The sequence below is a fragment of the Tenrec ecaudatus genome, chromosome 18 (genome assembly GCF_050624435.1).
Source record: "Tenrec ecaudatus isolate mTenEca1 chromosome 18, mTenEca1.hap1, whole genome shotgun sequence".
In the NCBI taxonomy this organism is placed as follows: domain Eukaryota; kingdom Metazoa; phylum Chordata; class Mammalia; order Afrosoricida; family Tenrecidae; genus Tenrec; species Tenrec ecaudatus.
In genome coordinates this window covers 73,874,606-73,898,298 of record NC_134547.1, presented here as the reverse complement: position 1 = coordinate 73,898,298, position 23,693 = coordinate 73,874,606, and the positions used below count along the sequence as shown (strand labels likewise).

The 23,693-nt window shown below is 44.0% G+C and overlaps 1 long non-coding RNA gene across 4 annotated transcripts in view; it reads right to left on the bottom strand.

Annotated features, from left to right (window-relative positions):
* The window catches only part of LOC142431574 (uncharacterized), an 85,570-nt gene extending 71,127 nt beyond the window's left edge, over positions 1-14,443 (bottom strand). For 3 of the 4 annotated variants that reach the window (XR_012780844.1, XR_012780847.1, XR_012780846.1), the window contains exons 1-4: positions 12,728-14,443; positions 10,809-11,352; positions 5,839-6,173; positions 3,919-4,462 (exon numbers count right to left, since the gene is read on the bottom strand). This is a non-coding gene — a long non-coding RNA (uncharacterized LOC142431574). The remainder of the gene's footprint in view (positions 1-3,918; positions 4,463-5,838; positions 6,174-10,808; positions 11,353-12,727) is intronic. The other variant, XR_012780845.1, reaches the window with a different exon arrangement.
* Positions 14,444-23,693: the final 9,250 nt, after the last annotated feature.

The window sequence follows — 23,693 nt, the reverse complement described above, 5'->3', positions numbered from 1 at the left end:
CACCACATGGAATGCAAAGAAACCAAACTGACTAAAACGACACCACGGAGAAGCTCAATACCAGCACCTTCAATGGAAGCAGGGGCTTAGTGCAATGCATCAATTGCTCATGAGCATGTTCAAATTCAAGTTGAAGAAGAATAAAACAAACCCACGAGAGTCCAAATACAACAGGTATATATATATCTCACTTAAATTTCTCACAAGAATAAATTTGATTCATTGAACACTAATGACAGAAGACCAAATGATCTGTGGAATGATGCCAGATGAGAAAACTATTATAAAAGACAGAAAAAATATATCAAAGTGGATGTCAAAAGGGATTCTTTAACCTAGTCTTGACTACACCATAGCTAAAACGTGTGTAAGAAATGATGACACTCTAGCTCAAAAGCAATAAAGCCCACAAGGAAGAAGCACACCAGCCTGTGCGATCACGCGGTAACAGAGGGACCATGTATAAGGCATCATGCAAAAAAAAAAAAATATGTGTGTGTGTGTGTGTGTGTATACGTATATATATGCCTTAGTGAATGAATGGGGAGGTGCAGAGTGGAGACCCAAGGCCCATGTGTCGGCCACTGGAGATCCCCTCATAGAGGGGTTTAGGAGAGGAGATGGGTCGGTCAGGGTGTGATGTAGTACCGATGAAGAACACAGATTTCCCCCAGATCCTGGATGCTTCCTCCCCCCAACTACCATGATCCGAATTCTACCTTGCAGGACTGGATGGGGCAGAGATTGTACACTGGTGCATATGGGAGCTGGAGGCACAGGGAATCCAGGATGGATGATACCTTCAGGACCAGGGGTGTGAGGGGCAATGTTGGGAGAGTGGAGGGTCAGTGGGTTGGAAAGAGGGAACTGATGACAGGGATCCACATGTGACCTCCTCCCCGGGAGAGGGACGGCAGGGAAGGGGGGGGGGGGATGGAGACTCCGGATAGGGTAAGATATGACAAAATAACAATCGGTAAATTAACAAGGGCTCGTGAGGGAGCGGGGAGCAGGGAGGGAGGGAGAAAATAAAAGAGGACCTGATGCAAAGGGCTTCAGCGGGGAGCAAAAGCCTTGAAAATGATTAGGGCAAAGTATGTATGGATGTGGTTTATACAATTGATGTATGTATATGTATGCATTGTGATAAGAGTTGTATGAGGACCTAATAAAATGTAATAAATAAAGATTAAAAAAAGAAATGATGACACAAAAGAGGTGAACAGAAACTTTCAAAGGACAACATATGAAGACAAACTAAAGTACTAGAGTGAAATGTGCAAATAGCTGGAGTCGGAAAGCCCAACATGAAGAATATGCACACCATTTATCAACCTGAAAAAATGAAAAAAGTAGTGAAAGCCTCAAGTTTCAATATTGAAAGCTTTTCAGGGGCAAAATTCTACTGGCGAAGCCTTCGGATTATATGGATCATTAAAAAAAAAAACTACAGATAGTTTTGAGAAGAACGATAATTCCACAACACTTCGTTGTTGTCATGCGGAAGCTTTCCATTAATTGAGACAGCTGTGCGTTTCTGAACTGAACAAGAAAATACTGCATGGTTAATTTTGTGTATTAAATTTTGAAAGGTATACATCATGGTTGAATCCTCTCACCATCGTCAATTAATCTGTATACTGAGCAAATCAGCAGAGACGCTGGCTTATATGAAGAAAATGTGGCATCAGGACTGGAAGAAGGGTCATCAACAACCTTCCATATGCGGATGACAAAACTGACTTGCTGAAAGTAAGGCGGATCTGAAACACTTGCTGATAATAATCACGGATTTTGGGCTTCAATGTGGATTACTCCAGTAGTTTTGAAAATGTAGAAGAAATGGATTGATATCTTGAGATACACAATACACCCACATTGATGCAGAAAATATGGAGAAATAACAGCTCAATAACAAAATATTAAATAGAATAGGTTATGAAGAAAGTTCCAACCACGAAGAGCCCAGGACCAGATGGCTTCAAAGGGAGAATTCTACCAATTATTCAGGGAAGAGTTATCACCAAATCTACACAGACTATCCCCGGATATAGAAAAGGGAAGCAAACTCGGAAAGACATTCTATGAATGGAGGGTAGCACTGATCCAGAAACTAGGCAAAGACCCCACAAATACAGAACACTGTAGACCAATATCCCTCACCAACATGGACTCTAAACTTCTCCGTAAAATGTTGGCAAATAAAATCCAAGAGCTTTTTTTTTAATGGAAAACACTCCACCATAGTCTGGTGGGATTCAGATCAGGGACAAAAAATGTTGGTTCAACATTTGAAAAATAATTAATGTCATACACAAAAGAAAAAGACAATGTATAAGAAGTCATGATAATGACAATAAATACCGAAAAAGCATTTGAAAATATGCAATAGGCGTTTCTGTTATAAAAAAAACACTCTGGTCTGGGAAATAGGAATAGAGAGAAATTCATGAACATAATAAAGCCTAAAGCCATATATACTAAGAAATAAAGGTCAAAATCATGCGCAAAGAGAAAAATATTGAAAACATTTCCCTTCAGAACCAGAACCAAACAAGACTGTCCACATCACTACTCTTATGTAACACTACTCTTTTGGCTCGAAGTCTTAGCCAGAACAATTAAAAAAGAATTAAGCCATTAAAAAAAATCAAGGGAAAAGAATTGGGCCAAAAAAAAATGAAGTAAAACTCCTAACTATTTATAGATGATGTGATTTCATACGTAAAAAGAAACACGAATTCTCCAAAAAGATGGCTGGAATGAATGGAGGTGTTTTGGAAAACCCGTGAGATTAATAAGTAAAAATATATTGGATTACTGCATCCTAGTCGGGAGAGCTCTGAAAAAGTTATTAAAAAGCAATACCACTTATCAAAGTTATACTAAGATGAATTACTTCGTGAGAAACCTAATTAAAGAAACAAATGACTATCCAAAGTAAACTAGGTGACTTTATTACAAGAAACCAAGAGACCTACACAAATGCAAAAGCATCCAATGTTCATGGATATGATGACTTATCGGTGTGAAAATATCAATGCTACCCAGAGATTTTTATAAATACAATGCAATTGCGATGCAAATCCCAATGTCATTCTTTGTGAAATGGAAAAAATAATTACCGACTTCATTTGGAGATATGAGAGACGTAGGATAAGCAAAGAACTCCTTACACAGAACAACATAGAGAGTCTTACGCTACCTACCTCAACACCTATGACAACCACATTAGTCAAAACAGGGTTGTAATGGTGTAATGATAGATGCATAGACTAATGCACCAGGGGAAAAAAAATGCCCACAGAAATAAACCCATCCAAATACAGGCAAGTGATCTTTGACAAAGGACCGAATCCATGAAATTGTTACGTGACAGCCTCTTCAACAAATGGGGCTGGAGAAATTGGATGTCCATCTCCATGTACCAGAGGACCCCTCCCTAATCCAAGGCACGCAAATGAACTCAAGATGATGGATTAAAGACATGAGTTCAAACCCCAGAGCTATAAGGATCATCAATGAGAACACTGGGAAAACCCTCACAGTTCTATTGCGGGGCATACACAGACTACCAAATATAATATAAAGGAAAGCACACAAAGTGGGAGACCAAATAGATAACGGAGACCTACTGAAAATAAGTTGCACACATTAAGACTTTACCCAAAGAGTAAAATGAGAGCCCGATGTACTGGGAATAAATCTTGAGCAAAGACACAACACACAAGGCCCGGATTACTAAAATCTATACCATTGTGTGACACCTCAATAAGGGGGAAAATCCAATTCAAAAGTGGGCAAAAGACATAGTACACCAAAGATGACACTCACGTGGCTCACAAACACATGTAAAAATGCTAATAGTGATCACTAATTATCTGAGAGATGTAGATTAAAATAAAGATGAGATCTCACCGTGAACCCATGATGAGAGCCAAATAATGTTCAGTTTTGATAGTGTCCCAGGGTGTCCTTTAGACAGCGTCAGCCATGGAAGAAATATCTCAGCAGTCAGCGATCGCCATTCTCAGGAATCTGCCAGGTCTCCTTGACGTTTTGGATAACTTCCGTAACAGGACAGGGTCGCGTCACATATCAGCTTCTCTCCTTTCTTCTGGGCCTTGCTGGCAGAAGAGAAATCCACCTATCTATCTCCTTTGCCTGTGAAAAATATAAACAAATAGCCCCTCTCTCTGGGGAGTCATGAACCTGAAAAAGGAATTATGATGAATAGCGGGTGGCTTCTCCATCTCTTCCCTGTCCATCTTTCTCCAAACATGGTTGCGTCCTTCTAAGGAGAGGCCCACAGCTTTCTTCTGTAAAAACATGATTGCATAGCCTCTTCTCCAGGTGAATGGACCTGGATCCCAAACGCGGTTTCCATCATCTTCGGATTTCTTAGGATTAATTTTCTCTGTCGAATCGAAAACGTGCTTATCTGCCCTCATTTTGTCACGCACTTTTAGTGAGGAGAAAAAAAATTTGGTTAAAATCACCAAATGAAATTTGTCACACACGAGATTCCTCTTGTCCCCCTTCTGTTTTAACAATGCAAATATTAAAATACTGCTAGCAGTCTCAGTTACCTGGCTAGGTCTTGAACCAGTGAAACTACTTGTTAGATAGCCTCCATTGTTAAGTGAATCTTGGCTTTCGGCTCTCAGAGAATTAAGAGAGCTAAATTGAGAGAACTTCGTACCATACTTTGAAAGACTGGAAAATTTCTTAAGAAATTTTGTTCAGCTGCTCTCTAAGTAATTTACCAAACAGACATTTTTTTTTTTCTCTCTCCAAGTTTACCAATAAGGTTGTAGGCTCAATTAAGCCGCTTTGCCCTCCAGGCTTCTTACACTGTATGATTTTACAACCTTGCAATCGTCTCTCTTGGTTAACGTCACTCATTCCTTCCATGCTGGACGTAGAGGAAGTTCACGGGAGGGTCTTAGGCCCTCCTGAATGACCTAAAGGAATGACCCTGTATCCAAAGTTTAAAACCATTTCCCCTTCGATCTCTAATACCGTGGGGGGTGGGGGGTAAGCGCTCTCGTTTCCCCACAACAGCATTCCAAAAGACCCCTTGATTTAAAGGGTGGTCAGACTTCTCAAGTACTCTTTCCTGATAGGCATACAATTTTACTCTAGGACAGCAAGGAAGCCAAAATTGGCTTAAGCGATCTTCTTTTATAAACCATGATATATCAGAATTCATCACTGCCTTAACTTTTTCATAATCTCGTTCAATAATTCCAGCAACAGTCAGAACACCTTGAGGATTTACATTAGACTTTCCTAATCGACATCCTAGAGTTCTTTTAGGTAGCGAACCCCAATTACTGCTCTTAACAATTTCTGATAGAATCACAGCTTTTGGCTTTACTTCACAACTCTGATCGACTCCAGTATCAATTTGAATTTCTTGAGTAGTCAGGTTAAAACTTCCTGACAAAAACGGTATTACTCTTTCAATAAGGGGCTCCTGTTCTTTAGCATCAGCAAACTGCTGTGGGGGCTCCTGAGCCTTCTCTTGGTTAATCAAGGTTACAGCAGCCAGAACAGGGGCTGGGGTTCTGCAAGTTTGGCTAGGTCTGGTCTCCTGCTGTGAGGTTGGGGGATGCCTGCAGTTTCTCTTTAGGATCTTTGCTCTGGCCGGCAGACACCTTGCCTCCCATGTTCTGCTGGGTGGGGTCTGTATCCAGCTCCTTCCTCTATTACCTGCGCTCCGGTTCAAAGGGGCTGGGAGCACGCCCCGCTGCCCGTTTCTTGGCTTGGCGTTACTTCCAGGTAAATGGCCTCAATTGCTACACTTTGAATGACCACCCTCTGCCCAGTGACTACCTCTCTCGCAGCCGGGGCAGAGTCCAGTTGCCTCGGACTCTCTCCCTGGATCTTCTCCGCTGTGAATCGTCCTGCTCTTTTGCGACATCCGCCTGCAGGCTCTCTGGTAACGTCCCTCGGCTCCAGGTGGGCGTGGTCGCGTGCGGAGGTTGGCATGGTCACGTGCGCGTGTGTCCGTGGTCACGTATGCAGGTGGGCGTGGTCACGGTCGCAGGTGTCTGTGGGTAGGGGCCCAGGCGAGCACGGTAAAGTGCGCAGGCGGGCGTGGTCACGTGCTCTGGCTGGCTGGTCACGTGCGCAGGTGGGCGCGGTCACGTGCAGAAGCGGGAGTGGTCCTGTGAGGAGGCAGGCGTGGTCCCAGTCGCGGGTGGGTGTGGCCATGCGAGGGTGGGCGTGGTCATGTGAGTGGGCGGGCATGGTCGTCCCACCTTTACCCTGAACCCTTAATAGTTCATAAATAATTATTTTATCTTATCTTACGCTGCCCGGCGTCTCCCCTCACCCACCTTCCCATTGCACATCTCCCAGAGAGGAGGTTCCCCATAGATCCCCAAGATCGGTTCTCTCTTTCTACACCCCCATGCTTCCTGGTGTCGCCACTCCCACCGCTGGTCCTGAGGGGTTCATGCGTCCTAGGGAGTGACCAAGGCCAAGGGAACTGAGGGGAATTACTGAAACCAGAATGAAACTGAACATGGTATAGGTTGTAACTCTTCATGGGAGCAGAAAGCCTCATTTTTCTGGCATGAAGGGTTGGAGACTTGGAACCGCTGACCTTGTGCTTCACAGTGCAATATGCTAAATCAGCTCATGAAAAATTTATGGTTCATAATGATCTGAGCTGCAATTACTTGGTGGAAGAGAAAAAAAGCAAGAGGATAAAGCTGGAACAGAATGAATTGTGGTTAAAATAACCCAAACAAAGCAAAAGAAAAAAATCTCTCCTACAAACTCACAGCCATCAAGTTGATTCAGACTCATAGTGATCTTGTAGAACAGAGCAGGACTTCCCTCTCTTTCCCAGACTATAAAAAATCTTCAGAGGGACAGAGCTTCACCACATGGAATGCAAAGAAACCAAACTGACTAAAATGACACCACGGAGAAGCTCAATACCAGCACCTTCAATGGAAGCAGGGGCTTAGTGCAATGCATCAATTGCTCATGAGCATGTTCAAATTCAAGTTGAAGAAGAATAAAACAAACCCACGAGAGTCCAAATACAACAGGTATATATATATCTCACTTAAATTTCTCACAAGAATAAATTTGATTCATTGAACACTAATGACAGAAGACCAAATGATCTGTGGAATGATGCCAGATGAGAAAACTATTATAAAAGACAGAAAAAACATATCAAAGTGGATGTCAAAAGGGATTCTTTAACCTAGTCTTGACTACACCATAGCTAAAACGTGTGTAAGAAATGATGACACTCTAGCTCAAAAGCAATAAAGCCCACAAGGAAGAAGCACACCAGCCTGTGCGATCACGCGGTAACAGAGGGACCATGTATAAGGCATCATGCAAAAAAAAAAAATATGTGTGTGTGTGTGTGTGTGTATACGTATATATATGCCTTAGTGAATGAATGGGGAGGTGCAGAGTGGAGACCCAAGGCCCATGTGTCGGCCACTGGAGATCCCCTCATAGAGGGGTTTAGGAGAGGAGATGGGTCGGTCAGGGTGTGATGTAGTACCGATGAAGAACACAGATTTCCCCCAGATCCTGGATGCTTCCTCCCCCCAACTACCATGATCCGAATTCTACCTTGCAGGACTGGATGGGGCAGAGATTGTACACTGGTGCATATGGGAGCTGGAGGCACAGGGAATCCAGGATGGATGATACCTTCAGGACCAGGGGTGTGAGGGGCAATGTTGGGAGAGTGGAGGGTCAGTGGGTTGGAAAGAGGGAACTGATGACAGGGATCCACATGTGACCTCCTCCCCGGGAGAGGGACGGCAGGGAAGGGGGGGGGGGATGGAGACTCCGGATAGGGTAAGATATGACAAAATAACAATCGGTAAATTAACAAGGGCTCGTGAGGGAGCGGGGAGCAGGGAGGGAGGGAGAAAATAAAAGAGGACCTGATGCAAAGGGCTTCAGCGGGGAGCAAAAGCCTTGAAAATGATTAGGGCAAAGTATGTATGGATGTGGTTTATACAATTGATGTATGTATATGTATGCATTGTGATAAGAGTTGTATGAGGACCTAATAAAATGTAATAAATAAAGATTAAAAAAAGAAATGATGACACAAAAGAGGTGAACAGAAACTTTCAAAGGACAACATATGAAGACAAACTAAAGTACTAGAGTGAAATGTGCAAATAGCTGGAGTCGGAAAGCCCAACATGAAGAATATGCACACCATTTATCAACCTGAAAAAATGAAAAAAGTAGTGAAAGCCTCAAGTTTCAATATTGAAAGCTTTTCAGGGGCAAAATTCTACTGGCGAAGCCTTCGGATTATATGGATCATTAAAAAAAAAAACTACAGATAGTTTTGAGAAGAACGATAATTCCACAACACTTCGTTGTTGTCATGCGGAAGCTTTCCATTAATTGAGACAGCTGTGCGTTTCTGAACTGAACAAGAAAATACTGCATGGTTAATTTTGTGTATTAAATTTTGAAAGGTATACATCATGGTTGAATCCTCTCACCATCGTCAATTAATCTGTATACTGAGCAAATCAGCAGAGACGCTGGCTTATATGAAGAAAATGTGGCATCAGGACTGGAAGAAGGGTCATCAACAACCTTCCATATGCGGATGACAAAACTGACTTGCTGAAAGTAAGGCGGATCTGAAACACTTGCTGATAATAATCACGGATTTTGGGCTTCAATGTGGATTACTCCAGTAGTTTTGAAAATGTAGAAGAAATGGATTGATATCTTGAGATACACAATACACCCACATTGATGCAGAAAATATGGAGAAATAACAGCTCAATAACAAAATATTAAATAGAATAGGTTATGAAGAAAGTTCCAACCACGAAGAGCCCAGGACCAGATGGCTTCAAAGGGAGAATTCTACCAATTATTCAGGGAAGAGTTATCACCAAATCTACACAGACTATCCCCGGATATAGAAAAGGGAAGCAAACTCGGAAAGACATTCTATGAATGGAGGGTAGCACTGATCCAGAAACTAGGCAAAGACCCCACAAATACAGAACACTGTAGACCAATATCCCTCACCAACATGGACTCTAAACTTCTCCGTAAAATGTTGGCAAATAAAATCCAAGAGCTTTTTTTTTAATGGAAAACACTCCACCATAGTCTGGTGGGATTCAGATCAGGGACAAAAAATGTTGGTTCAACATTTGAAAAATAATTAATGTCATACACAAAAGAAAAAGACAATGTATAAGAAGTCATGATAATGACAATAAATACCGAAAAAGCATTTGAAAATATGCAATAGGCATTTCTGTTATAAAAAAAACACTCTGGTCTGGGAAATAGGAATAGAGAGAAATTCATGAACATAATAAAGCCTAAAGCCATATATACTAAGAAATAAAGGTCAAAATCATGCGCAAAGAGAAAAATATTGAAAACATTTCCCTTCAGAACCAGAACCAAACAAGACTGTCCACATCACTACTCTTATGTAACACTACTCTTTTGGCTCGAAGTCTTAGCCAGAACAATTAAAAAAGAATTAAGCCATTAAAAAAAATCAAGGGAAAAGAATTGGGCCAAAAAAAATGAAGTAAAACTCCTAACTATTTATAGATGATGTGATTTCATACGTAAAAAGAAACACGAATTCTCCAAAAAGATGGCTGGAATGAATGGAGGTGTTTTGGAAAACCCGTGAGATTAATAAGTAAAAATATATTGGATTACTGCATCCTAGTCGGGAGAGCTCTGAAAAAGTTATTAAAAAGCAATACCACTTATCAAAGTTATACTAAGATGAATTACTTCGTGAGAAACCTAATTAAAGAAACAAATGACTATCCAAAGTAAACTAGGTGACTTTATTACAAGAAACCAAGAGACCTACACAAATGCAAAAGCATCCAATGTTCATGGATATGATGACTTATCGGTGTGAAAATATCAATGCTACCCAGAGATTTTTATAAATACAATGCAATTGCGATGCAAATCCCAATGTCATTCTTTGTGAAATGGAAAAAATAATTACCGACTTCATTTGGAGATATGAGAGACGTAGGATAAGCAAAGAACTCCTTACACAGAACAACATAGAGAGTCTTACGCTACCTACCTCAACACCTATGACAACCACATTAGTCAAAACAGGGTTGTAATGGTGTAATGATAGATGCATAGACTAATGCACCAGGGGAAAAAAAATGCCCACAGAAATAAACCCATCCAAATACAGGCAAGTGATCTTTGACAAAGGACCGAATCCATGAAATTGTTACGTGACAGCCTCTTCAACAAATGGGGCTGGAGAAATTGGATGTCCATCTCCATGTACCAGAGGACCCCTCCCTAATCCAAGGCACGCAAATGAACTCAAGATGATGGATTAAAGACATGAGTTCAAACCCCAGAGCTATAAGGATCATCAATGAGAACACTGGGAAAACCCTCACAGTTCTATTGCGGGGCATACACAGACTACCAAATATAATATAAAGGAAAGCACACAAAGTGGGAGACCAAATAGATAACGGAGACCTACTGAAAATAAGTTGCACACATTAAGACTTTACCCAAAGAGTAAAATGAGAGCCCGATGTACTGGGAATAAATCTTGAGCAAAGACACAACACACAAGGCCCGGATTACTAAAATCTATACCATTGTGTGACACCTCAATAAGGGGGAAAATCCAATTCAAAAGTGGGCAAAAGACATAGTACACCAAAGATGACACTCACGTGGCTCACAAACACATGTAAAAATGCTAATAGTGATCACTAATTATCTGAGAGATGTAGATTAAAATAAAGATGAGATCTCACCGTGAACCCATGATGAGAGCCAAATAATGTTCAGTTTTGATAGTGTCCCAGGGTGTCCTTTAGACAGCGTCAGCCATGGAAGAAATATCTCAGCAGTCAGCGATCGCCATTCTCAGGAATCTGCCAGGTCTCCTTGACGTTTTGGATAACTTCCGTAACAGGACAGGGTCGCGTCACATATCAGCTTCTCTCCTTTCTTCTGGGCCTTGCTGGCAGAAGAGAAATCCACCTATCTATCTCCTTTGCCTGTGAAAAATATAAACAAATAGCCCCTCTCTCTGGGGAGTCATGAACCTGAAAAAGGAATTATGATGAATAGCGGGTGGCTTCTCCATCTCTTCCCTGTCCATCTTTCTCCAAACATGGTTGCGTCCTTCTAAGGAGAGGCCCACAGCTTTCTTCTGTAAAAACATGATTGCATAGCCTCTTCTCCAGGTGAATGGACCTGGATCCCAAACGCGGTTTCCATCATCTTCGGATTTCTTAGGATTAATTTTCTCTGTCGAATCGAAAACGTGCTTATCTGCCCTCATTTTGTCACGCACTTTTAGTGAGGAGAAAAAAAATTTGGTTAAAATCACCAAATGAAATTTGTCACACACGAGATTCCTCTTGTCCCCCTTCTGTTTTAACAATGCAAATATTAAAATACTGCTAGCAGTCTCAGTTACCTGGCTAGGTCTTGAACCAGTGAAACTACTTGTTAGATAGCCTCCATTGTTAAGTGAATCTTGGCTTTCGGCTCTCAGAGAATTAAGAGAGCTAAATTGAGAGAACTTCGTACCATACTTTGAAAGACTGGAAAATTTCTTAAGAAATTTTGTTCAGCTGCTCTCTAAGTAATTTACCAAACAGACATTTTTTTTTTCTCTCTCCAAGTTTACCAATAAGGTTGTAGGCTCAATTAAGCCGCTTTGCCCTCCAGGCTTCTTACACTGTATGATTTTACAACCTTGCAATCGTCTCTCTTGGTTAACGTCACTCATTCCTTCCATGCTGGACGTAGAGGAAGTTCACGGGAGGGTCTTAGGCCCTCCTGAATGACCTAAAGGAATGACCCTGTATCCAAAGTTTAAAACCATTTCCCCTTCGATCTCTAATACCGTGGGGGGTGGGGGGTAAGCGCTCTCGTTTCCCCACAACAGCATTCCAAAAGACCCCTTGATTTAAAGGGTGGTCAGACTTCTCAAGTACTCTTTCCTGATAGGCATACAATTTTACTCTAGGACAGCAAGGAAGCCAAAATTGGCTTAAGCGATCTTCTTTTATAAACCATGATATATCAGAATTCATCACTGCCTTAACTTTTTCATAATCTCGTTCAATAATTCCAGCAACAGTCAGAACACCTTGAGGATTTACATTAGACTTTCCTAATCGACATCCTAGAGTTCTTTTAGGTAGCGAACCCCAATTACTGCTCTTAACAATTTCTGATAGAATCACAGCTTTTGGCTTTACTTCACAACTCTGATCGACTCCAGTATCAATTTGAATTTCTTGAGTAGTCAGGTTAAAACTTCCTGACAAAAACGGTATTACTCTTTCAATAAGGGGCTCCTGTTCTTTAGCATCAGCAAACTGCTGTGGGGGCTCCTGAGCCTTCTCTTGGTTAATCAAGGTTACAGCAGCCAGAACAGGGGCTGGGGTTCTGCAAGTTTGGCTAGGTCTGGTCTCCTGCTGTGAGGTTGGGGGATGCCTGCAGTTTCTCTTTAGGATCTTTGCTCTGGCCGGCAGACACCTTGCCTCCCATGTTCTGCTGGGTGGGGTCTGTATCCAGCTCCTTCCTCTATTACCTGCGCTCCGGTTCAAAGGGGCTGGGAGCACGCCCCGCTGCCCGTTTCTTGGCTTGGCGTTACTTCCAGGTAAATGGCCTCAATTGCTACACTTTGAATGACCACCCTCTGCCCAGTGACTACCTCTCTCGCAGCCGGGGCAGAGTCCAGTTGCCTCGGACTCTCTCCCTGGATCTTCTCCGCTGTGAATCGTCCTGCTCTTTTGCGACATCCGCCTGCAGGCTCTCTGGTAACGTCCCTCGGCTCCAGGTGGGCGTGGTCGCGTGCGGAGGTTGGCATGGTCACGTGCGCGTGTGTCCGTGGTCACGTATGCAGGTGGGCGTGGTCACGGTCGCAGGTGTCTGTGGGTAGGGGCCCAGGCGAGCACGGTAAAGTGCGCAGGCGGGCGTGGTCACGTGCTCTGGCTGGCTGGTCACGTGCGCAGGTGGGCGCGGTCACGTGCAGAAGCGGGAGTGGTCCTGTGAGGAGGCAGGCGTGGTCCCAGTCGCGGGTGGGTGTGGCCATGCGAGGGTGGGCGTGGTCATGTGAGTGGGCGGGCATGGTCGTCCCACCTTTACCCTGAACCCTTAATAGTTCATAAATAATTATTTTATCTTATCTTACGCTGCCCGGCGTCTCCCCTCACCCACCTTCCCATTGCACATCTCCCAGAGAGGAGGTTCCCCATAGATCCCCAAGATCGGTTCTCTCTTTCTACACCCCCATGCTTCCTGGTGTCGCCACTCCCACCGCTGGTCCTGAGGGGTTCATGCGTCCTAGGGAGTGACCAAGGCCAAGGGAACTGAGGGGAATTACTGAAACCAGAATGAAACTGAACATGGTATAGGTTGTAACTCTTCATGGGAGCAGAAAGCCTCATTTTTCTGGCATGAAGGGTTGGAGACTTGGAACCGCTGACCTTGTGCTTCACAGTGCAATATGCTAAATCAGCTCATGAAAAATTTATGGTTCATAATGATCTGAGCTGCAATTACTTGGTGGAAGAGAAAAAAAGCAAGAGGATAAAGCTGGAACAGAATGAATTGTGGTTAAAATAACCCAAACAAAGCAAAAGAAAAAAATCTCTCCTACAAACTCACAGCCATCAAGTTGATTCAGACTCATAGTGATCTTGTAGAACAGAGCAGGACTTCCCTCTCTTTCCCAGACTATAAAAAATCTTCAGAGGGACAGAGCTTCACCACATGGAATGCAAAGAAACCAAACTGACTAAAACGACACCACGGAGAAGCTCAATACCAGCACCTTCAATGGAAGCAGGGGCTTAGTGCAATGCATCAATTGCTCATGAGCATGTTCAAATTCAAGTTGAAGAAGAATAAAACAAACCCACGAGAGTCCAAATACAACAGGTATATATATATCTCACTTAAATTTCTCACAAGAATAAATTTGATTCATTGAACACTAATGACAGAAGACCAAATGATCTGTGGAATGATGCCAGATGAGAAAACTATTATAAAAGACAGAAAAAATATATCAAAGTGGATGTCAAAAGGGATTCTTTAACCTAGTCTTGACTACACCATAGCTAAAACGTGTGTAAGAAATGATGACACTCTAGCTCAAAAGCAATAAAGCCCACAAGGAAGAAGCACACCAGCCTGTGCGATCACGCGGTAACAGAGGGACCATGTATAAGGCATCATGCAAAAAAAAAAAAAAGAATATGTGTGTGTGTGTGTGTGTGTATACGTATATATATGCCTTAGTGAATGAATGGGGAGGTGCAGAGTGGAGACCCAAGGCCCATGTGTCGGCCACTGGAGATCCCCTCATAGAGGGGTTTAGGAGAGGAGATGGGTCGGTCAGGGTGTGATGTAGTACCGATGAAGAACACAGATTTCCCCCAGATCCTGGATGCTTCCTCCCCCCAACTACCATGATCCGAATTCTACCTTGCAGGACTGGATGGGGCAGAGATTGTACACTGGTGCATATGGGAGCTGGAGGCACAGGGAATCCAGGATGGATGATACCTTCAGGACCAGGGGTGTGAGGGGCGATGTTGGGAGAGTGGAGGGTCAGTGGGTTGGAAAGAGGGAACTGATGACAGGGATCCACATGTGACCTCCTCCCCAGGAGAGGGACGGCAGGGAAGGGGGGGGGGATGGAGACTCCGGATAGGGTAAGATATGACAAAATAACAATCGGTAAATTAACAAGGGCTCGTGAGGGAGCAGGGAGCAGGGAGGGAGGGAGAAAATAAAAGAGGACCTGATGCAAAGGGCTTCAGCGGGGAGCAAAAGCCTTGAAAATGATTAGGGCAAAGTATGTATGGATGTTGTTTATACAACTGATGTATGTATATGTATGCATTGTGATAAGAGTTGTATGAGGCCCTAATAAAATGTAATAAATAAATAAATAAAGATTAAAAAAAGAAATGATGACACAAAAGAGGTGAACAGAAACTTTCAAAGGACAACATATGAAGACAAACTAAAGTACTAGAGTGAAATGTGCAAATAGCTGGAGTCGGAAAGCCCAACATGAAGAATATGCACACCATTTATCAACCTGAAAAAATGAAAAAAGTAGTGAAAGCCTCAAGTTTCAATATCGAAAGCTTTTCAGGGGCAAAATTCTACTGGCAAAGCCTTGGGATTATATGGATCATTAAAAAAAAAAAACTACAGATAGCTTTGAGAAGAACGATAATTCCACAACACTATAACGCATACTAGCAATGATTGTTGGAAAATATGAATAGAGCATCTGGCCACTGACACCTGTGGACCTCGTTCACAGGGAGTGGAGTTGCAAACACGAGCAGATTGCCTGGTCTCAAGTTTAAAGAGCTGTGGGAAGCTGAGCCTATGACATGACTTAGCACCGGGGGGCGAAGGTCGGTGAGTATTTGTGACAGGGACTCTTGGTCAAAAGTCAAGACAGCCCATGGGCACCTGAGTGAGGCCAAGGGAGGTGCCCCACAATGAGATGACCAAATGAAGGAAAGATTTTTGAGCTTGTGAATTGGTGGGCATCTTCCTGCTGACTTGATGGATGGCCTGTCCTGGTTTGACTTCAACGATGGATGCAGACACGCAGGTGCCAACTAGAATGAGATTCTTCACATCAACGAAAATGCTTGTATCCTCGGAGTACTGGGTTGATAGAAGGGGCAGTGGAGACACTGGACACGCGGAATGTGGAAGACAAAGGCATGAAGAAGGTGGCTTAGCGACATGGATGGCTGGGGAAAATGTTGATAGGATTATAGAATGATGATGGAGGTGTTCCCCTAATTGCAATGTTAGGCACAGGATATTTTTGTTTTGTTTACTTATAGAATTTAAATGGTCTACTGATAGTATTAAAATTGTTTTGTTTACTTATAGTATTTAAATGAGTCTGGCACATTTTGAGTAGTGTGCATTTTAGTTTGATACTGTCAGATACAACTATGATTTTGTGATTGTTTTGTTTTAAAATTATCTATGGTCAAAGAGTTGTGGAAAGGCGTTAAGTTCATAAGGGGTGGTCTGTGCTAGTTACATAAGTTCGTGTCAACTTGAAGATTTATAAAAGGACAGGAGTGGAGTCTAGCTTGTCAATCGGGTCACAGCATGGTGGTACCTCCTTGTGGGCATGGCCTTCTCATCAGGAAGGCCCTGGGAGCCTCTTCCTATCTCTCTGCCTTCATTCCTGCTGCCTGACCCTGATGGCTGCAAGAGCTCCGGTGCTGTGTACACAGCCATCAGATCCACACGACTTTGCACCCACTGGCCTGTGATATTCCTGCATTCGCCATTGTTTCATGTGGCTTTGTGAGCCTAAAGAGGAACTTATGGACTAGTGTAGGCCTTAGGAACTTGAGTTTGCCTTGGCTGGGATGTTTTCCTGATATATAATGCTTCTCGATAGAAAGCTCTTTCTTAGACCTACATGAGTGTTACTGGGTTTGGTTCTCTAGTCAACCTGGCCTAACACGCTTACTTTCATCTTTTTTTTTTTTTTTGGTAGAGCTCCTTAACTTTTCCTATTTATTCTGCTTAGCCTTATATATAATTCCCAAAATACATAAATGTAATGTATTTCAGGCTCCTAGAGATATACTTCTTTCAAGGAAACATTGGTAAAACAATATCCCTACCTTGCTTTCTCTGTCTAGTGAAAAAAAAGTTTAAGCTGTGCACTCTCCACGTGTCTATCCAAAATCATTCTTTACAAGGCTCTTTGTGAATTTTAAGATTACTTGACCCAGGAAAGGATTATTTGAAAATGTCATATGCTACTCTAGGCAAGGGAAATTCCATGCAATTTATGATAAAGTAATTATACTATCATACAAATGAGATGTGTAATATGACCCATCAATAAAATATATTTATATATATGCAACAAAAATTTTATGAGCGTTCTTGCTCTGATTTTTGGATTTCTCCATTTTAGAATGCTCTGAGAATTATTTCGTAGGTGTGGTACATTTCATTTTCCTTCAAGTCATTTGATTGCATTATAACTTAAGGTATATTCTCAGAGAAGATCTTACTCATTACTGTTCGTAGAGAGTAACTTATGGAATTATTTTCAGTTAAAATTCCCATACGACATACCTTAATGAATAATATCTGAAGGTCTTTTCCATATATATATATATATATATTTCAAATTGCTGCTCACTTTGATTAAATTGGTTAGCCCCAGAATTGTTTTATTTGTAATTTTGGCTTTTATCTGTTTATCAATTTCATTTATTTATTTTACGTTAAAATATTTCCCAGTAGGGTAAAACTTTTAGACGATACTTTCTGATTGGAGCTACAAACCCCACAGTCAGCAGTTTGTATCCACCACTCAATCCCAGTGGGAAAGATGGAGAGAGACCTCTGTCCCTCTGAAGGTTTACAGTCTGGGAAAAAGAGGGAAGTCCTGCTCTGTTCTACAAGATCACTATGAGTCTGAATCAACTTGAGGGCTGTGAGTTTGTAGGAGGGATTTATTTATTTATTTATTTATTTATTTATTTGCTTTGCTTTGGTTATTTTAACCACAATTCATCCGGTTCCAGCCTTATCCTATTTCTTTTATACTATTCCAACAAGTAATTGCAGATCAGATCATTATGAACCATAAAATTTTCATTAGCTGATTTAGCTTATTGCACTGTGAAGCACAGGGTCAGCAGTTCAAACTCACCAACCCTTCATGAAAGAAAAATGAGGCTTTCTGCTCCCATGAAGAGTTACAATCTATACCATGTTCAGCCTTCATTCTGGTTTCAGTAATTCCTCTCAGTTACCTTGGCCGTGGTCACTCCCTGCAACGGATGAATCCCTCAGGACCAGCGGTGGGAGTGGCGACACCGGGAGGCAAGGGGGTGTAGCAAGAGAGAACCGGTCTTGGGGATGTATGGGGAACCTCCTCTCTGGGAGATGGGCAAAGGGAAGGTGGGTGAGGGGAGATGCCGGGCAGTGTAAGGTAAGATAAAATAATTATTTATAAACTATTAAGAGTTCAGGGGAAAGGCAGTCGTGACCAAGCCCGCCTGCTCACGTGACCACGCTCACCTGCGCACGTGACCCCACAAAGAGCGCACGTGACCACACCAACCCGTGCACGTGACCGTGCCCACCCACACACGTGACCACGCCTACCAGCGTACGTGACCAAACCCACCGGCGCACGTGACCAGAAGTGCCCCTGCATATGACCACACCCACCCGAGCACGTGACCGCCCAAGCACGTGACCAAACTCACCCGCGCATGTGACCACTGGCACCACTCCACGTGACCAGGCTCACCTGCGCACGTGACCACGCCTACCTCCGCACGTGACTACGCCAACCTCCGTACCTGACCACGCCCGCCCGCGCACATGACCAAGACAACCAGTGCACGGGACCACGCCAATGTATTCACATTAATTTCATTATCAGTATGTACATGCCACTCTATAAAATAATTCTAAAGATTAGTTAGCAATATTATTATTCATATTTTTCGGAACATTACATGGGAAATTAACTTAACAAAGCCTAGAAACTAATAACTTCATAGCTGTTTTTTTTAAACTGACTCTGTCTTTAGATGTCTACATCTTCTTATTAGTATCTTACTTCCCAGTATGAATACAAATGCACATAATCTCGTCAACTTGAAGATTTATCAAAGTACAGGGTGCAGTGTAGCCTTCCAATTATGCCTAATGATATCTCCTTGTGTGCGTGGCCTCCTGCTACGGAGAGTTCTGGGAACCTCCTCCTCCTCTCTCTCTGGCTTCGGCTTCCTGTTGCCTGACCCTGGTGGCTGCAAGACCTCTGGAGATGTGCCCGGTCTCAAGTTTAAAGAGCTGTGGGAAGCTGAGCCTATGACATGACTTAGCACAAGGGGGCTAAGGTGGGTGAGTATTTGTGACAGGGACTCTTGATCAAAAGTCAAGACAGCCCATGGGCGCCTGAGTGAGGCCAAGTGAGGTGGCCCACAATGAGTTGACCAAATGAAGAAAAGATTTTTGAGCTTGTGAATTGGTGCATCTTCCTGCTGACTTTACAGATGGCCTCTCCTGGTTTGACTTTAACTATGGAGGCAGACACGCAGGTGCCACCTAGAATGAGACTCTTCACATCAACGAAAATGCTTGTATCCTCAGAGGACTGGATTGATAGAAGGGGCAGTAGAGACATTGGACACCTGGAATGTGGAAGACAAAGGCATGAAGAAGGTGGCTTACCGACATGGATGGCTGGGGGAAATGTTGATAGGATTATAGAATGATGATGGAGGTGTTCCCATAATTGCAATGTTAGGCATAGAATATTTTTGTTTTGTTTACTTATAGAATTTAAATGGTCTCCTTATAATTTTTGAATTGTTTTGTTTACTTATAGTATTTAAATGAGGCTGGCACATTTTGAGCAGTATGCATTTTAGTTTGACACTGTTAGATGCAACTATGATTTTATGTTTTAAAATTATCTATGGTTAAAGAGTTGTGGAAAGGTGTTAAGTTCATAAGGGGTGGTCTGTGCTAGTTACATACGTTCGTGTCAACTTGAAGATTTCTAAAAGACAGGAATGGAGTCTAGCTTGTCAATCAGGTGACAGCATGGTGGTACCTCCTTGTGGACATGGCCTTCTCATCAGGAAGGCCCTGGGAGCCTCTTCCTATATCTCTGCCTTCACTCCTGCTGCCTGACCCCGATGGCTGCAAGAGCTCCGGTGAAATGTACGCAGCCATTGGATCCACACGACTTTGCACCCACTGGCCTGTGATATTCCTGCATTCGGCATTGTTTCATGTGGCTTTGTGAGTTTAAAGAAGATCTTATGGACTAGTGTAGGACTTAGGAACTTGAGTTTGCCTTGGCTGGGATGTTTTCTTCATATATAATGTTTCTCGATAGAAAGTTCTTTCTTATACATACATGAGTGTTTACTGGGTTTGTTTCTCTAGTCCACCTGGCCTAACACGCTCACTTTCATCTTTTTGTAGAGCTACGTATCTTTTCATATTTATTCTGTTTAGCCTTATATATTATTCCCAAAATATAATTAAGGATATATTTTAGAGGTGCTATTGACAGTGGCTACAATGGGTGCAGCAAACATAAGAACAATGCAGGACCAGGAAGAGTTTCCCTCAAATGTACACAGGGCTGAGCTGAAATAACTGAATGGCACCTAACAACAAGACTGAAGGGCAAAGAAGCCCTGGGGGTGGGTAGTGGGTAAGGCAAATAGGTGCTAACCACCAAGCCAGCTCTATGCTAAGGCTTTCTGTTCCAGTAAAATCTCAGATAGCCAAAGGGGCAGTTCTGCTCTGTCCCATAGGGTCACTATGAGTTGTAATCAACCCACTGGCAAATGAATTAAGGATGACTTTCAAAACTCTTACCTCACAGGTTTGCGAGAGATACTGGTGCTTTTTTGTGTGAAAAGACTTCCGGAGGCAGGAGCTAGGCTGATGAGTGGAAATCTGGACACATTCAGATACCTAAAGACAAATCAAGCAAAGAGAGCTTTGAAACCCAGGTCTCAAGGAGATAAACATCAGAGGTAGACAGTTTACTGATAATATTCAAATCACTGGGCAAGATGGGCTCACCTGAGAATACAGGCAGAAAAGGACAAAGAGAGGTCAGAAGCCCTGTGGTGTCCTACAAGGAGAGGAAGAATAGAGGAGAGGGAAGATGGGGAAAAGGAGAAAAACTAACAAGAGACAGAAAGAAAAATAAAGTAGGAAGACAGCAATAAAAAGGCCATATCAAAGAGGAAACCGATTACAAGGATCTTCATGTGACCTCCTCCTTGGGGGATGGACAACAGAAAAGGGGGTGAACGCAGATGTCGGAGAGGGCAAGATATGACAAAACAATAATTTATAAATTTTCAAGGGTTCATAAGGGAGTGGGGAGAGAGGGGAAAAAATGAGGTCCTGATGCCAAGGGCTTCAGTGCAGAGCAAATGTTTTGAGAATGATGAGGGCAATCAATGTATAGATGTGCTTTACACAATTGATGTATGTATGAATTGTGATAAGAGTTGTATGAGCCCCTAATAAAATGATTATAAAAATAAAATACAAAAGAACTTAAAAAAAAGGCAGTATTCTGGGAATGTCCTTTATATGTTTCTCAAGTCCGGCCCACCCCCTCCTCCACCCAAATTCTATTAATTAATGTTTAAAAAAGGAGGGCCAGAAAGCCAGAGAGATGGAGTGACACTTTTTAAACTCCAGTCCAGAGCTTGAGCCAAGATCAAACTTCTGACACCAGTGTTTTCCATAATTCCTAGTAACGCTTCCGCTCTGGCGGTCCCCTCTTACAGGAGGACAGTCTGAATAACACAAAGAGGAACACAGGATAGACTACAAGGTTCCTATGTCCCCCACCCACCCACCTCCCAATCGGTTTTGTTGATATTCAGAGCAAGCTGGATCTAAAATCTTTATGGATAACTCTCCAAGAAATACAGGCCAGAGGTGTAAAGCAGACATAAATCAAAACTCCCATTTTCCCCACTTCTAAATGGCACCCCTGCCACTAGAACATCCCCATGAACAGGGATGTAAAACAGAGTTGTTGATTTTGTATCTCACTTTTGCTTTGGAGAAGTAAATTCGGTTAAGGTTTAGATTTGCTCACACCTGCCTTGGGAAACTCGGTTAAGATTCTATCCTATGCTACAGTATTCTGAAATACTTCTGCTTTTCCACTAAAACCTTTTACAATGTAGCTTTTGGAAGAAAAAAAAACCCCACGATTAATGAACTGCTGAGAATTCTGACTCTCTGGAGATGATTTTATTAGGAATCCTATTTCCAAACAGCCATTCAGTGCTTCAAAAGAAGTACTCATCTAATTTAATTATGATGACTTCGCCAGACAGTAACAGCCCAAGATGATGTTTACAAAAGCACCTGTCACTCCCTTTAGAAGTACCAATGAGGTTGGGGGAGTGGGGTGCGGGGAGAGTGTTTCATACTTTCTGGGTGTTTATAGTCTGCAACCAGTGATAAAGCGACACTTAAGATTATTTAAAGAGCAAAGCACTTCAAGTTTGGGACCTCGCGTAAATTATCCTACGTTCACTGGGTTGCCTCAGCCCCCAGGTACCTGGGACGGGTATTCCGAGTCGCCATGTGCTTGTGCTAGGAAGTACTCTAGGAAGGGACCCCGGGATGCTATTTTACCCGCCGACGACGACAGGCTCCAACATTAGGAGCTACTCCAGCGGAGCTTGCAGCCACACCACAGCAGCTCGGAAAGAAACGTGACCCGCACGGCAGCCAGGCTTCGGCCAGCGGAGCGAGGTGCAGCCTTCCCAGTCGCTACCATTCACAAACACTTGCGCTCTGGCCAGGCAACCTTTTGGACACGCATTCTTACCCGCTTGGGCAAAGCAGGGCGTTGGGGGCGAGGCCCCAGGGCTCCTCGGCGGCGCTGGGATTTAAAAACACATCAGTGAAGCCAGCCACACAGGCTTCCCGCTCCTAACACACACTTCTGCGGGAAGAGACACCTGAGGGGCACGCGGGCCGCGGCGTCAGCCTAGACGCGATGGCCCGAACGCCGCTCTCCGCTGAGGCGCCCTCAGGAGGCGCCCGCCCGCGACCTCCGGCCGCGCCTCAGCAAGGCGTCCCGCGGGCCGCCGGGCGCGCGTGCTCCGAGCCGGCAGGAAGCGCGGCACGGGCGCCGGAGCCGCCGGCCGGGACCTGCAGGAGCTCGCCGCCCGCCAGCGCGGGGCCCCGTAGCCCCCGCGACCCCCGCCCTCGGCCGCCCTCAGCCGCGCCGCATCCGGGTCCCGCGTCGCCGCTCTCACCTGCCCGGCGCCCCGCGAAGCGCGCTCCGGATCCGGTGCGCCGTCAGTAGCCCCAGCCGCCCCGGCCGCCCCGCTCGTCACCTCCCGCCCGCCCGGCGCGGCACTCCGCCACCCGCCGCCCACGTTCAGGGCCCGCTCTGCCGCCGCCGCCGCCCGGACCGACGGAGCACGCGCGCCCGCGCCTCCCAGCGAGCTGCACGGCCGGCCGGGGCCTCCAGCCGCCTTTCTGGAGCCTTTCCTGGCGGGTCCTGAGGGACCGCAGAGCCCCCGGACCCCTGCCTTCCGGAGCGGCCCGCAGCCGCCTCGCGGGGACCCGTCTGCCTCGGCGTTCCCTCGCAGCCCTTTGCCCCACTTGTGCCCCGCGGCGCCGCAGACACCAGACCCTCCTTCCTGAGCGTGGGAGCGCGGGGATGTTGCCCCGCAGAGTGGATGCCCTTGAAAGGCTGAAATTCCCACTTCCAAGTTCAAGAATATTATTCTGTGTGTTCATTTTTGTGATAACAGCTAACACTTTGCTGCAGTTTCATCGTTTAACCAATCCTTTTCGTATCTGCTCTCCTGTTCGCTTTTCTCTCAACCAGGAAATGTCACACCCCTCATTCTTGGATCACAGTTGAATTTTTTATTGATAAACCCTAATGTCGACTTACTGTAAAGCACATGTACGAGGAGGCTTCAAAAATTCATGGGAAATTATCTTCTCTTTTCATTCCATTCTCCCACGATCTTTCCGAAGCTCCCGCGTATTGTGATGCCAGTGTACAATTAGTAAAACCCCTCTGGCAAATAATTCAGTAGTCTGGGATATAATTTAGAACT